This window comes from Nicotiana tabacum, chromosome 16, assembly GCF_000715075.1.
Source record: "Nicotiana tabacum cultivar K326 chromosome 16, ASM71507v2, whole genome shotgun sequence".
NCBI classification, from domain to species: Eukaryota; Viridiplantae; Streptophyta; class Magnoliopsida; order Solanales; family Solanaceae; genus Nicotiana; species Nicotiana tabacum.
The window spans coordinates 157,787,570-157,801,256 of record NC_134095.1 but is presented as its reverse complement, the minus strand read 5'-3'; positions in this window follow the sequence as shown (position 1 = coordinate 157,801,256).

Here is a 13,687-nt window from a genome sequence, read left to right as displayed (position 1 = left end):
AAGTGTAACAACAGATTTGGAGTTCAAACAGCCACGAACACAACCAGTTCAGCCCAGAAATATATTTATCAATCCAGGAAGAGTTCAGAAATGTTTTGAACCAACATGATGAATAGATTAACCCAAAACCGATTCGAATAAACCCAAATGACCTTCAAATTGACCCTAGAAACATACCACAGCAACAAAACGCTCAAACTGATCTGAGAATGTCTCGACTGAAACCAAAAGTCTACTGGAAAACTAAGTAAAAAAACACTACTGACTCCAGTGGCTAGCAATTTGAAAGTTCTAAAAAAAACTCTTAAAATTGACATCTCAAATTCTCTGTATGTTTCAAATTAGAACTGAATGCCCTCAAAGTTTTCAAAATGCTCCCTAAGAACTGAAACCTTAGAAAAACTCTCCAAAAAAAACTTTCTCAAACTGATTCCTAGTCCTCTCAGCTCTCCCAAGTTCTGTCCTAAGTCCCTCCACTTATACCCAAATACTGACCTTGCCAGCTCTCAAGAGCACTTAGGCAGAATTTTTTAACTAATTCTGCTCATGATCTTCTTTTAGTATCCCACTAGAGTATGTTTTCCCCATTACCCCTTGTCTTTTCCTTATTTAATGTTCAAACAGGCATGAGCAACATATTTTAATCAATCCCTTTTAAGCTTTCCCCTACCATTTTTTTTTTGTTCCCTATTAGCACTTAAACAAATGCATAGCGTTACCTTAGCAATTACTGGACAGAACACTTAAATTTAAAGTCCAAATTACCCCCTGATGCCCTAAACTATTATCCTACATGAACCCCTTTCAATCTGTACCAAACCCTTCAGCTATAACCAATTCAAACTATCAAATTCCTAACAACTGACTCCTAACTCAACTAGATAGATTACAAAACATCAAATTTGAAAGACCAGTAGACCTCCTGATGACCAACTAGGCAAGTAATCGACAATATCAATTGCAAACAAAGGGAATCACACACTATAGAACAAGTTTTAATTCACAACAGTTTTGACTAAACCCAACTACTCTCAACATGAGCCTGCAATTAGAGATGAGGCAAAGCAAGTGTCATGAAAAGAAACCTGATTAATAGCACAAGTCTAGATTCAAACAATTATGAACCATTTCCTAAGCATTAGGTCTATTGTACAGGCCAACATCACTAATTAAGGAATCACAATGACAAAGTAATTGGTAGCCTGACCTTAAACCAAACTAACCAGACACAAATTAGACCAGTTCTTGACAAATTCAACTCGCAAACTGGCCCAAATTGGAACTTAGACTACTGACCATAATTCAAATGGGAAATTTATACAAATTTATAGAAGAGGAAGGGACAGAGTAAACAAACGGAACTCCAAGAGTGAACAATCAAAACTGGACGTAAAAGACTTACCCGAATCACAACTCGATTAAAAACCTCAAGGATCTTCCCACTTTCAAGCTGAGACGGACTTTAACCATGTGTTTTCGAAGGAAAACAGCATGGCTAAAGTCAGTCTCTGACTCAAAATTCATGGAACCTGGCCTGCCTAACTTTGATCTGGAATCCGAGCTGCCCCACGATGATTTGAAAAGAATTGATCAAGGATTCATGGTGAGGGGGTCCAGGAGATCACAAGGTGTGAGTTTGGGGGCTATTGGGTAAGCTATGGTTTTGCTCGAATCTTCGATTGAAGATTCGAAACAAACCGGGATGATTCAAGGTTAAAGGTGTAGGGATTTGTGTTGAGGGTGGTTAGAAGGTTCAGGGGTGTGAATTTGAGGGTCATCGGACCTCAGGCCGTCAGGTTTTCAGGCGAAGGGAACGAGGGCGGCTAGGGTTTGGTGGGTCATTTGGTTCGTCTCTAAAAGAGATGACCGGGGGTATGGCTTAGGGGGCGTGGGGTGAGGATTTTAGGAATATATAGTGGGGTGGGGATTTGATCTTGGAAAATTAATTAAATTGGCCCAGATTTATTTCCTTCCTCTTTTCTTTTCCTTTTCTTTTCCTTTTCTTTTCATTTTCTTCCTAAATTATTTTCTACAATTATAAACCAACTTAGCTTATTAAAAATACTAATTATCTTCTAATAACAATTATCACATCATTAAATATCAACTAAAATAAAATCACACAATTGGAGATTAAATGCTAAAAATGCCAAGTACACATTTTTTTTTGTGATTTTCATTCTCGCAAATCCAAATATTGTTTAATTAATTCCTAATTATAAAATCAAATCCTAAATGCGCATGCAACATATATTTTTGTATTTTTCTTAATTAACATAAAAATAAACATGCACAGACAAGTATAAATAAATCACAAGCAACACAAAACTATTTTATTTTGAATTTTTGGGAGTAGTTCTTGTAGGGCAAAAATCACGTGCTCACAGCTGCCCCTCTTTGTCCGGAAACAAGAAGAGTTTTCGTGAAAAGATAAAGTGAGCGGATATGAACGATTTTTGCCCATCCAGTTACTCCGTTTGAAGCATCTTTGAAAGATTTAACCGAACCTCTGCTTTAAAGGTTTCCTACATATCCCTGGCTAAAAGGGAATCAGGTCAATGTAGTTCGGGAAGTTTCGGTACCTGGGATTACCATGAAGCTGTGGTTTTGTTGCCACTGCTATTGCTGCTACTGCTGCTATCTGCTTACTGACCTCCTTATTACACCATGCTAAAAGAAAACAAGAAGCTAGACTAAACTAGGAATTATAAAATCTTATCTAGATCTTCAAACTTGCTCTTGTTGCCTTACTTTCTTGTTGGCTTGTGTTTCCTCTGATGTTTCTTTCTTTCTTGTGAAATTCGAATTGTTTCTCCTTCGACACGCGAATCATCTTTCTTTGACCATTGTTGTCTTTCTTTTGACTTCTGCACTTGAGTTTATGCTGGGGATTTTTGTTGTAACCCTCCGCCCTCCGGGCGGGCTCCTGACTTCTACTACGACTTAAAAAGATAATACCTCCATTCTCCAGGCGGGTCCCTGACTTCAATAAACATGAACGTATAGCAACCTCTATTCTCCAGGTGGGCCCCTGACTTCAACAACTTCTAAAAATATAACATCTCCATTCTCCAGGCGGGCTCCTAACTTCAACAACTTCTTCAAAATATAACACCTCCATTCTCCAGGCGGGCTCTTGACTTCTATTATGACTTAAAAAGATAATTCCTCCATTATCCAGGTGGGCTCCTGACTTCAACAACTTCCTAAAAATATAACACCTCCATTCTCCAGGCGGGCTCCTGACTTCAACAACTTCTTAAAACTATAACACCTCCATTCTCCAGGCGGGCTCCTGACATCAACAACTTCTTAATAATACATTCTATTGTCGTTGTTCCTTCCTGCCCCCTGAACCATTTTCCTTCTAACTTGAATAATCTTCTTTCAGAACTGCTTCCCTCAAAACTGGTGTTTCATTCCTCTGAAAACTGCTGGGGATAACGCTAGTGTTTCATTCAAAAATATGTTATTCTCCTCCTTCAAAGACTAATTCCCTTAAAGCTCGTGTTTTCCTTCCTCTGGAACTACTTCCCTTAAGACTTGTGTTATCTTCCTCCCAAAATTGCTTTCTTTAAAACTTGTATTGCCTTATTTCGAAAACTGCTGGGGATACCGCTTCCCTCAAAACTTGTGTTAGACTTCCAGAAAATTTTCGAAATGAAAGAAAATTTTCTGCCCCAGTTTGACAATCTTTCTTGTGGCATGTCTTTCCGTCATCAATAACATTTCCTGTCCCTACTTCAAATCAAAGAAAATTTATTAGTTTAAAACGTGGGGGATGTTCCTGCTGGGGATGGTTTTCCCTTTTTCTTTTTTCTGTGCTCTGCGTTGTTCGACTGTCTTAAAACTTGGCTGATAACTTTCAACCTTCTTGATGCTTCTGTATTCACCCACTTCTCGACCGTTGTTTTCCACTTTTACTCCATACTTTCCACGACATCTTAGAGCAATCCGTCATTTGGTCTTATAATGACGTCTTTCTTGTCCCGTCACATTATCTTCGGCCTGTCTTATCCCCATTTACCTTGCCCCATGTTGGCGACTGGTAGTTGGCTTTGAAAATCCTTCTTAAATACAAACTACTATAAAAAAAATCTTTAACCAAAAGAAATGAAAGATGATGACTTCAAAAGATAAATTTTCCTAAAGAATTGTTTGAAGAGAAAAAGGAAAAGGACTTATCTGAATGGTATAACCAATCTCAATGATCATGTCGTGCATTTCGGCTTAATCAACCCAGTCTATTATATCACTCAATCTTTATGATGACCTTACTTTGAATTTCAAAAGGTCCCGCCACCCAACTCTTTTGCCGAATCAACATCTTTGTTCTGCTTGATGCCTCAACGGATCATTTCTGTCAACCTTACCTCGTTTGCCTACTTTCAATTCCTTGTCGCCTTATAGTGCCCCTCGAGTGGTTTTCACTAATAAGACTCTCTCGTTTCTCTCAACTCTCGTCGCCTTACGGTGCCTGTGAAGGTTTCATCAATAAGACTCTCTCACTTTATTTCTCTCAACTTCCGTCGCCTTATGGTGCCTGTGAAGGTTTCCACCAATAAGACTCTCTCATTTTATTTCTCTCAATTTCCATCGCCTTATGGTGCCTGTGAAGGTTTTCACCAATAAGACTCTCATTTTATTTCTCTCAATTTCCATCGCCTTATGGTGCCAGTGAAGGTTTTCACCAATAAGACTCTCATTTTATTTCTTTTCAGTTGGGGATTGGGGTGTTACTGTCACACCTCCTTTTTGCGCGCCTACCCCGAAGGATAAATGCGTGAGGGAGTTTTTCCAATTTAAGTGACAATATTCGAAATGAGATTATTTATTTAATTCAGAGTCGCCACTTGGGAAAGGTTTGGCTTTTGGTGTCCCAAGTCACCGGTTTATCTTGAATCCCAATTCGAGGAAAATATTCGACTTTCCAAATGAAATCTACGAACCAGAAATTCTGAGTAAGGAATTCTGTTGACTCGAGGGAAGGTGTTAGGCACCCCCGAATCCCGTGGTTCTAGCACAATCGCTTAAATTGTTATAATGGCTAAATATCTGATTTAATACATGTTATAACTTATGTGCCTTTATTAAGTTTAAACCACTTTTATTATTATTATTTTTTTATAGAATTGCAACGTCGTAAAAATGTATCTCGAACCACGTCACAATCAATGCACCCATGGTTGTTAATACATTCGACTCCGTTGAGATTTGAATTTGGGTCACATAAATGCGCACCCGAATTTAAGAATGTAATTTAATTAAGTCGCGCCTAAAGAGTCTAACGCGTTATTATCTTTGGGGAGGGCAGTGAAATTCACTAAACAGTCCATCCCAAATTCTAAGTATTTTATTATGACCAGTTATAGAGGGCCCCGCGATTTGCATTTTTATTTGGCGAGGCTCGTCTCATTTTTTTTTGAAAGGATAAACCTACAGCGGCTACATTTTCTATTATGTTTGTCTCTAAAATGAAAGAAAGGAAAATATACGTTAATTAAATTACGAGCTTGGCAAGTTTGAGCCTTTTATCAATTATTGGGTTACAGAAAATGCTAAACGCAAAATCACAATCGAATTTGCTCAAAAGAAAATTGTTTCATGCCTTATTCTATAATTGAACATTACTAAAAGAAAAATAAAATTATAAATGAGATATAGAATTGACAAACGCTATCATCAAAACAAACCAATTATTCTTCAACTAATTTAAACCTCACATTATTAGACAAATTGAACCATTGGAACTAATTTTTTTATTATTTGGAAATGGACCAAACTTGACTACCAACACATTCGAAAGTTGTTAAACTTAATCGACACTTTGAAAATCTATTACCTTTGAAAGAACTCTGACAAACCTGGTTCGAAATCAACCCATGCCTATTAAGTTCATAACCTTAGCCTTACTACATCGAATCAAACTTCAAATACGGCAGACTTAATGATTTTGCGAAATTACTCACTTATTATCCTACTAGTTTGCGTCAAAATTTAACATGTTTATTTTCAAATTAACAACTACGGGATATGACCTTTATAAACTATCTACATAATTTAAATTTCTGTCACAGGAATTTACACGCCTAACAGTTTCAATTATACAGTCATGTTTCCAATATTCATACAAAATATAAAACAGAACTAATATTAGATGAATCTACTTCATTTGAAATCTATGAATTTGAAGGCGATAAATAGCATCCAAATGTACAGATTCGCTGCATAATCCCGTTTCAACTTCAATTCAAGTTACATCAAGGTGATTCGAAGTATGTACCTGGATGTTGAAACACGACAAGAAGAAGAAGAAAGTAGAAAAATCAGCAGCAACAAAAATGGCAGCAGCAACAGCAGTAGCAATAGCCAAAAGCAACCAGTAGATTAAACTAAACAATAAACCCAGAATCCAGTGGCAATTTCAGAAGAAATCAGGCAACAAACCCACAGTAACACGACCAAAGCCCATGAAATCGAAATATGGCCCAGAAACAACAGATCGCAGAGAAGAATCTACTAATATTCAAATGAGTCCAATAGCTTTAAAACTTCAAACACTGGACAGGATTGCCTATTTCAAACTATGTTTTTGTTCTTTTAAGAGATGCTGGAGTTGAAATTCAGTTTAGAAACTGAATTTAAAAACTGACTTCTGACTTTAAAACCAAGAAACTGAATTTAAAACCTCCCTAGACTGATTCAAAAATGCTCTCACTCCAACTAGTTCTCTTTTTATGTTCTGCCCCCTTCTATTTTTCTGATCTCCTTATGTCTTTTTGATCTCCCCTTTCTTTTCTGATTGTCCTTCTCTTTACCCTTGGTTGTCCCTTTTTATATCCCTGTAGAAAGGAAGAACCTGCCTTTAAAGACATGCTGCCCAGGGCTTAAAATAAGCCTTAAAGGCTGTCATCTCCACTTAGGATTGTCTAGGCATGGGGTTTTCTTCTACTTTAAAATGCTGAAGTTCAGAAAGGTAGTGGATACCCTACTATACAGCAGGTTCCACTACTATTCTCATGTGCATCTTCAGCCTTTTATTATTAAACTCACCTTACACCTGACTTCTCATCTGTAAAGATGTCAGCCAGGGTGTATTTGCACTACAGACTACTCTAATGGTTCAACCTTACTCAAACTGACAGTCCACTTAACTTAAGCTCTAAAATTTTCATTAAAATTGCAGCTATAACCAATCCTTAAGTGGTTCTTGATTCAAACTGAACAAAATACAAACAACTATACTCAATTCTTAATTGGATTCAAACAATGCTTTAGCAGAAAATAAACAAACGAGTCAAATTACTACCATTCCAAACTGGAACTAATTGACGACATATATTGAATCGACTACGCGAATTACAACCACATAATTAACAGCAAATGGTTAGAATCCAACAGTATTAATCTGGTGATTCAAATTGCACTGCCAAAAACAAAAGTTGCCCTGGAAACTAATTCATCGACCAAATTCATTTCAATCGATTATATAGTTTAACACACATACACTCAATCAGTGAATAGAGAAAAACTCGACCAAATAAAAGGTCCGGGCAAGGTGGACAAAAATAAAAACAAATCAACTAACATTTAAACACACAAACAAACATTAACAAAACAAACAACATGAACTGGCAAGGAAAAGAAAAAGAAAAATACCTTAAAGAATTGAAAATCAGACGACCATGTCTCGGATTTTGAATCGAACCTCTTTTTGGGGTTGAACGGACTTTAATCGAAGTGTTCTCAACTGAGAACACTTCGATTAGGGTCTATTAGACCCCAACCTTCTCGTTTAATTGGACAAAACTTCAGATTCCGGATTTCTAGGGTTCTTGGGCCTGATTTGGGACTTGGGGTCACGAGGGAGGTTAAGAGGGTACCTGGTATGGATTTGGGGGGGTTTGGCATAGGTTGGGGTCCGGCTCGAATCTTCAAACGAAGATTCGAGACAATTAGGGAAGATTCGAGACCCATGGTTTGTGGATCCGTGTTCAGGGGGTCGAGGTGTACTAGGGGTGTTAGCCTGGTGGTCACCGGCATCGTTGCCGCCGAGTTTCAGGTGGGGGAATGGGGGGCGGCGCTAGGGTTCTAAGGGGTTTGGGTTCAGTCTCTGAAAGAGACGAAGATGAGGAGGGGGGGTCTGGCTTAGGGCGCGGGGGTGAGAGGGGTAGGCTTATATACGAGATGGGTGGTTTGATCTTGGCCGTTGGATCATCGATGATCAACGACCTTGATCTTTCCACTCAAAGGGACGGCGTCGTTTGGTCTCAGAGGGGACTGGGTCGGTTTTTGACGGGAATGGGTCGGGCTAATGAGGCGTGTTGGAGACCGTAGGATTGAAAAAGATGGACGGCTTCGATTGAACATCCTTATACGGCGTCGTTTGGTTTAAAATGGGAGTTGAACTGGACCGTTAGATATGTTTGATCAACGGTCCAGATCTGATAGGACTTAAACGACGTCGTTTGGTGAGGCCATAGAGATCAGGGAACCGGACTGGGTCATGAAATGAATTGGGCCTGGTCCTTGGTCTCAAATTTGAGCCCAAATCCGGGTTTCTTCAATTTAAACTCCTTTCTTTTCCTTCTTTTAATTTCTAATTTAAACAAAATTCCTAACTAATTTGTAAAATCAAAATAAAACTATACAAATATTAATTAATACTTAAACAACAATTATCACACATATTAAACATTTAATTAAAATAAAATCGCTCAATGACAACAAATAGAATAAAAGATGCATATTTTTTTGTGATTTTTCCTTTTAAAACCAAATTACGGTTTGATTAATTCCTAATAGTAGAACGATATCCTAAACTTACACGCGACATATATTTTTGTATTTTTATTTGACAAAACTAAACAATCACAGACAAAACTACAAATAACTACCAAAAATGCCACGTAAATTCCAAAAAATTGTACAACAAAACCATTTGTTTTATTTTCTATTTCTTTTGGAGTAATTGTCGCGTAAACAAAAATTACGTGCTCACAGCTTCCCCTCTTTGTCCGAAAACATGCGAGGTTTTCGTGCAAAGATAAAGTGAGCGGATATGAGCGATTTTTGCCCGTTGGACTACTCCGTGTGAAGCACATTTTTGAAAGATTTGACTGAATCTTTGCTTCAAAGATTTCCTACATATCCTGGGCTAAACAGGAATCAGGTCAATGTAGTTCGGGAAACTTTGACCGAATCTTTTGTTACTGCTGTTGCTGTTGCCGCTACTGCTTTACCGACCTCCTTATTACAACCAAAGGAAATTGAAACTGAACTAGCTACTTATGCCTGTCAACTGCTAGTTACAAGATTCCTATCTATAACTCTTTTGCAACTCGATCTTGGGTCTTAGCTGATTCTGCTTGTAGACTTCGATCTGAATCTTGATGCTCGCAAGTTGCAGGTGCTTGTTTATTTCTGCAGTATTGAGTGAAACGGGATTGGCGGAGCTCGGGAATTTGATCAAATTTTGAGCGACCTGCCCTTTGTTTGTTCCAATATTTGGGAACATCTTCTTTTTGTTCTTTTCTTCTTTTCTTTATTCTGGATTGAGACTCAAATCGTAGGTCATCTCGATCCATGCGCCTCGAGGTCAGACCTGCTGAGACAAACAAAACAAACAAACGAAATTTTCTGCCCTAGTTTCACTAGGAAAATTTCGTAAGTTAATTGCCATAAAAATCTATAGGATTGATGAGGGGATTGGAAAACTCTAGTCTAAAAAGCGCAACTCAGGGATTGGAGCCCTAATGTCGCAAAAGGTAAAAATGCGCAACTCAGGGATTGGAGCCCTAATGCTGGCTTAAAGAAAAATTGCTCAACTTAGGGATTGGAGCCCTAATGCTGGCTTAAAGAAAATTACTCAAACCAGGGATTGGAGCCCTAATGTCGGCTAAAAAACAAATTGCTCAACTCAGGGATTGGAGCCCTAATGCTGGCTAAAGGAAAAAACGCTCAACTCAGGGATTGGAGCCCTAATGTCGGCTAACAGCAAACTGCTCAACTCAGGGATTGGAGCCCTAATGATGGCTAAAGGAAAAATGCTCGACTCAGGGATTGGAGCACTAATGGTGGCTTAAAGAAAAATTGCTCAACTCAGGGATTGGAGCCCTAATGTCGGCTAAAGGAAAAACGCTCAACTCAGGGATTGGATCCCTAATGCTGGCTAAAAGGAAAAACGCTCAACTCAGGGATTGGAGCCCTAATGTCGGCTAAAGGAAAAACGCTCAACTAAGGGATTGGAGCCCTAATGCTGGCTAAAGGAAAGTTGCTCAACTCAGGGATTGGAGCCCTAATGTTGGCTAAAGGAAAATTTCTAAACTCAGGGATTGGAGCCCTAATGCTGGCTAAAAGGAAAAACATCAACTCAGGGATTGGAGCCCTAATGTCGGCTAACAGGAAAAACGCTCAACTCAGAGATTGGAGCCCTAATGTCGGCTAACAGGAAAAAAGCTCAACTCACGGATTGGAGCTCTAATGTCGGCTAAAGGAAAAATACTTAACTCAGGGATTGGAGCCCTAATGTCGGCTAAAGGAAAAACGCTCAACTCAGGGATTGGAGCCTTAATGCTGGCTAAAGGAAAGTTGTTCAACTCAGGTGTTGGAGCCCTAATGTTAGCTAAAGGAAAAACGCTCAATTCAGGGATTGGAGCCCTAATGTCGGCTAAAGGAAAAATGCTCAAATCAGGGATTGGAGCCCTAATGCTGGCTAACAGGAAAAACGTTCAACTCAGGGATTGGAGCCCTAATGTCGGCTAAAGGAAAAACGCTCAACTCAGGGATTGGAGCCCTAATGCTGGCTAAAGGAAAGTTGCTCAACTCAGGGATTGGAGCCCTAATGTTGGCTAAAGGAAAAACACTCAACTCAGGGATTGGAGCCCTAATGTCGGCTAAAGGAAAAATGCTCAACTCAGGGATTGGAACCTTAATGCTGGCTAACAAGAAAAACACTCAACTCAGGGATTGGAGCCCTAATGTCGGCTAAAGAAAACTACTCAACTCATGGATTGAAGCCCTAATGTTGGCAAAAGGAAAAACGCTCAACTCAGGGATTGGAGCCCTAATGTTGGCTAAAGGAAAAACGCTCAACTCAGGGATTGGAGCCCTAATGTCGGCTAAAGGAAAAACGCTCAACTCAGGGATTGGAGCCCTAATGCTGGCTAAAGGAAAAACGCTCAACTCAGGGATTGGAGCCCTAATGCTGGCTAAAAAGAAATATTGGGGATTCTAACTAACCCTTTTTTTTTGAATTTTCTTCTTACTTCCCTTTTCGTTTTTTTTATTTTTCATTTTTGTTTAGTAAAATGCATGCGAGAATTTGGGGAGACTTCCCTTTTGGGTTGATTCCTTATTGCAAAGTTGTTTCTTGCATTCACGCATTTCTTTTCCTTTTGGGCGGCCCCTGCTTCTTGCATGGTTGCTTTGGATCACACCTGTTTCAATTTCCCAACAAAGAACAATTGTCAGTTTGAAAAAGGTAGTTGGTTCGGTGGCCTTGATTTTCCAATTGCTTTGTCCCGTCCTTATTCCTGTTGAGAAACTCTGTCATTGATTGGATTCACAGGCGACCCCTTTTAAACTGATCAGACTCGCATTTCCGGATTTTGTGATGATTTGCCCGTGTAAGGCTTTGGTTCTTTCATCCCATTCTGTTTGGGGATTTTTACCGAGGCAGACTCAGTGGGGATTTTTATTGGGGTAGACTCGTTGGGGATTTTTACAAGGCAGACTCGTTGGGGATTTGCCGGGGCAGACTCTTTGGGGATTTTTACAAGGGGAGACTCTGTGGGGATTTTTACAAGGGGAGAATCTGTGGGGATTTGCCGGATTTTTTTTTTATTTTTTTTTACTTTTTTTTACTTCGAAAGAAATCAACATCATGATCAGTCGGGATCGAACTAACGTATCGCTGAAGCGGGGTATTTTCTTTACTTCTTACTAAACGGAGCTCCGTGAAACCGGCCCTGCCACCTTTTCCTTCCAGCATATTTAGGGTTAAAATGAAAGGGATTCAAGGAAAGGTAAAACAAAGAGCGGAGAAAATGAATTTAAAAGAGAAGTGTCCCTTTCGGGACAAGAAAACTTATCTGAGGCAAACATGCTGACTTTAAATTGACATGACATGCTTTTTGGACTGGATGCCCGACCTTCATGAACTTGCATTTCCTCATGAACCAAAACGGATTTATGTTCCCAAACCAGTGGAACCTTGCCAGAACTTCCTGAGGTGGAATCATCTTTTCGGCCGACAACGCCCTTTGCGGGTTTTCGCTAGTCGACCTCTCTCATTTCTCTTCTCACTGTTACCTGATAGCACTCTTTGTGAGTTTTTACTAAACAAGCTCTCTCATTTTCGATTTCTCTACTCCCGTCGCCTCATGGTGCCCGAAGGTTTTCACCGACAAGACTCTCTCATTTTATTTCTCTCAATTTTAGAATGTATCGGCTTCCAACCATGATATCTCTTGGTTTCTCACGCCTTTGGCAATTGATCCGAAGGACTTGTACTTGGTTTTTGGTAAAAAGAATTGTGGATGAAATTACAACTTCTGAACCATTTGGTGGGCCCCAGTTTCAACTTCAAGGTAAATTGGATTTTATTTTTGGTGTGACTGAACCCCAGAGAGAGGCTGCCTACGTATCCTTCCGGAATTAAGTCAGACGTAGTTCAGGCTCAATCAATGTTGGTTTTTTTTTTGTAAGGTAGCCAAAGAAGTGTAACCGGCTCAAAGGGCTTGTAGAGAGAGTTGATAGTGTTTGGGTAGTGGGAATAAAACCTTCATCATCTCAAATGTGCCAAGACATCACCGAAGTAAACTCAGACATAGTACCTTTTGACCGCATCCGCATTCACCGCTGTCTCAGGATCATTTCCTTCAATATCACCCAGATACAACACTCATCTTGGCAGTATCTTCCTGATGATGTACGGGCCTTTCCAATTAGGAGCAAATTTTCCTTTCGCTTCCTGGTGATGTGGCATAATGCGCCTTAATACCAGTTGACCTACTTCAAAATTCCTGGGTCGTACTTTCTTGTTGTAAGCACGGGCCATTCTTTGTTGGTACAACTGCCCGTGACAAACTACGTACATTCGTTTCTCGTCAATCAAAGTCAACTGCTCCAATCGAGTCTTAACCCACTAGCTATCTTCAATTTCTGCTTCGACAATGGTTCGGAGCAAATGAATTTCTACCTCTGCTGGTATCACAACCTCGGTCCCATAAACCAACAAATAGGGGGTTGCCCCTACTGATGTGCGTACTGTAGTGCGATATCCCACCAAGGCAAAGGGTAACTGTTCATGCCATTGTCGGGAACTCTGGATTGTCTTCCTCAAAATCTTCTTGATGTTCTTGTTTGCTGCTTCAACAACACCATTGGCCTTGGGCCGATAAGGAATGGAGTTCCTATGCGTTATTTTGAACTGTTCGCATACATCCCCCATCAAGTGACTATTCAGGTTTGCCGCGTTATCTGTGATGATAGTTGCAGGAATACCGAAACGACAGATAAGATTTGAATGTACAAAATCCACCACAGCCTTCTTAGTGACCGATTTGAGAGTGACAGCTTCTACCCATTTTAAGAAGTAGTCGATAGCGACCAATATGAATCTGTGCCCATTTGAGGCTTTTGGTTCAATCGGACCAATGACGTACATGCCCCAAGCAACAAATGG